The sequence below is a fragment of the Schistocerca nitens genome, chromosome 2 (assembly GCF_023898315.1).
Source record: "Schistocerca nitens isolate TAMUIC-IGC-003100 chromosome 2, iqSchNite1.1, whole genome shotgun sequence".
Lineage (NCBI taxonomy): Eukaryota > Metazoa > Arthropoda > Insecta > Orthoptera > Acrididae > Schistocerca > Schistocerca nitens.
Window position 1 is genome coordinate 587,530,958 of NC_064615.1, and position 3,502 is coordinate 587,534,459.

Here is a 3,502-nt window from a genome sequence, read left to right on the forward strand (position 1 = left end):
TGACAAGTTAGTAGTGCTGAAGATGACTGTGCTGTCCCAGAGAGTTCCCTGTGAATTGACTGTATTTTTCTCATATCTTTCTGGTTCTTCTGTCTCAGCTCAGTGAAGCACTAGCATTGTATAAGTAACACATATAACTCCTAATTTTCAGGCTTGTAGTTGGATTGGTGGTACTAAATCTTTCATAACAGAATATCATCCCAGTTCCAACTTCCAGATTAGATGAGCAGAGATAAGATGTTAGGGTTGCCATTTATTTAGCTTAATTTCTTCACCACCAGTAGGAGGTTCATTACTTCCTCTTTTCTCCCACATTTGTGCTGTCAGTGCACTAGAGTATTTGAGTTCCATACTACAGCCCCATATCTGGGAGCTGTTTTCGTATCTGCTACCTGAGGACATGATCTCATGTACATGCAGGTTCAGCTTAAAGATGGTATACACTGCCCAAAAGTGTGTTTGTTTGAATATGTATAATATGGTTTTCTGTTCACAATTTAATGACTGGAGAACTAGAAACACACAGCAGCATTTTTATACTAGCACTTACAAGTAAAATCTTATTATAGAGATCATACCATTTAATTATGGACTCTTAAGTTTCAGGAAACATCCAAATTCTCTGCATCAGTAATATAATTCAGAACTGCTGTAATTCTGATGAACTATGAGGGCAGTGATACTGGTCACTTTAGCTTTTGATGTCATAATAAATCAAATTAGAATTGTCTTGCAAATTTAAAAGAAATAATAGACTATTTACTGGATTATAAGAACAGTTTTCACATTGCTGTCTTTATACTTCAAGTTTACTGTTCTGTTAAACTGTTCAGGCATTCATATTTCTTAATAGTTGCTTTAATTGTAGAGTTCCAGTAGTTCACATTTGGTCATATAACATGTACACTGCGACTTCTGCAAGGAACATGTTCTGCAAAGTCTACCTTATCTATCCCTATTTAATAAGATACTGAAAATCACAGGTGGGATACAGTGGAATGAGTAGAGGTAACCATGTAGCATTAGCACTAAGCAGTAAAAAGGGATATAGAAGAACTGGAATATGGTAACTTATTTTATGACTTTGGTTCTTTTTTATTGTCTGTATCTGCATCATCTTGGTACTGTGGCCCATGTGGGGTGAGGGACTGTGGTGACTGGATCAGATGAGATGAACAAGGAAAGAGCAATGGATAAGCAGGATCAAGGTGAAGGGAGAGACAAGTTCATAACCTTTTTCTCAGCATGGGCAGTAATTAGTTGCCAACTCTTATGAATATCACCACCCTACATTGACGAAGGGCAAAGCTGAATACTGAGATGCAGTTCATGCTACTGAACACTACATGCCAACAACCCTGGCCGTCTGAAATCCTCCCATCCCTCATGAATCACAGATTCTGTGCTCCTGCTCACAGCCTTTGCTAACCCTGTGCCCTGCATCCTCTTCAGATCCATTTCTCATCCCTTTTCCTTCTATTCATCAACTACTGACTTCTCACTAATCCAATCTAGTGTCTGGGAAAGACAGATACCTGCACTAGCTACAGGAAAATTAAAGAGGATTTTGAAGAAAAGAGCATCACGCGTGTGAATATCAATTCTTATCTCACAAAGTGACTTTTCTGTAATGCATACCATGATGTCTGGTTTATGGGACCCCTATGTTTAAACCAAGATTTAAGTAGTAAATCATGAAAATTTTAATTTAAGTTACACAACTTTTAGTTTTACAGTTATATCATGTTGTTTAAATACACCCGGACTTTATTGCCTTAAGTAAAGCCTACTGTATTTTACTTTCTAACACACAAAATTACATGCTTTTGTGTGGCTTTTTAAATAGTACACATTAGCAAACTGTTAGAGAAAAGACTTCCATTCTGAAACATTATTGTATCACTGCAGCAAGAAAATTTTCAAATAAAAACTAATTACAGGGTTAAACTTGAACATAAAAATTGCACCCAATAGATAAAAAAAGAAATTCTGCAAAACTGATATTCAGTACTGCAATTTAATTTTTTGTTACCACCACTCAGTTAAGCATTTTATAGGAACACTGAAGAAATGAGTATTTTGAAAACATTACCGAATACTGAAGGTTTCACACACAAAGCTTTGTAACACATTTTACACACACTTCTTGGAGCACTCAAGACAAATAGGAATCTTGCACATTTTACATAGGAGCTCCATTTCCCTCCTTTTATTTGGATAACTAAGTTTACAAATCATCTTCTTGCTGAGACAGTCATCTGCTCCATCCACTCATACACTTTCTGCACTAACTCCCAGAACTCTCCCAATACAAGCCATCAGCTCATGTGTAAGGTGGATGTTCTGCATTCTTCTTTCCATGTCGGGATTACCAACCTTCTTTGCAAGACTATTTATGCAATTCAGCTGGCATACAAGTTCATTGTCTTGGTAGCTGTTGTACAGTACACATGCATGAACACAATGGATACCTGCAATCCTACGAAATATTGGCATGGGCCATCAACAGGATCTCCTTCCTGAATTATAAACAGATGACTTTTCATCAAGGCTGTCTACTCTGCCTTTAATTTCATTATAGAATTGAATAACCTCTGGCTTATGTGTTTTGTCACTTGTGCTCAGCACATGGTGCATACTGGACAGTAGCACAACAGCTCTGTTTCTCTTTGGAATGTACAAAACTAGGGTAATATTTTTCATGAACCCACACCAATTGACAGAATGAATAGTTTTCATCCTCTGCTGCAAGAGTCCTTCCATCAGACTCCTCATCCGTGTAAATATAGCTTTTCAGAAAATAATTTTTTTTTATTGAGTAGACCAGGTTCTGAATGTTTATTCTGTATGTGGAAGGTTCTTTGGGCATGTAGACATCGAATCTACATTCCCGTCTGAAGGACACCTGGATTTCTTTGATGTCAGTGCACACACACCAGTAGTGTAAGCTGTCTGGCAATTTTCCATAAATTTTGCAAAAATGACAAGTATAGCTGCTGCTTGTTAAACTACCACTCAATCAGCTCTATCTCAAAGGTCATTGAAACAGTTGTTCAAAGGGAGGATGTCGAATCTGTTCTGATTCATGATACAACACAAAATATCCCTTCCTGTTCCATCTGCCACTCAAATAACAGAAGTGCTCTCATGGTTTGATTTAAAAACCCGAGGTCAAAGAATGCTATGAGTTTAGTCGTATCCACATATCTCATATCTGTAGCATTTACCCTTTTGCATTGTATGCACTCATGTTCAGGTTTGAGATATGTAGATGACATAAAACTATTGAGATCTTTGGGAGAGCCAATTTGACAAATCTATTTCCATTTGGTGTTCAAGATACAAGCAACAGGCAAAGCACACTCAGACTTCAAGAAGAATGTTGTAATTCCAGTTCTAAGGGAGGTAGATGCTGACAAGTGCATATATTGCTGAACCAATTGTCTAGTAAGTCATCTTTCCAAAATACTGATTTGAGTTACTGACAGAAGTCTGGAAAAAC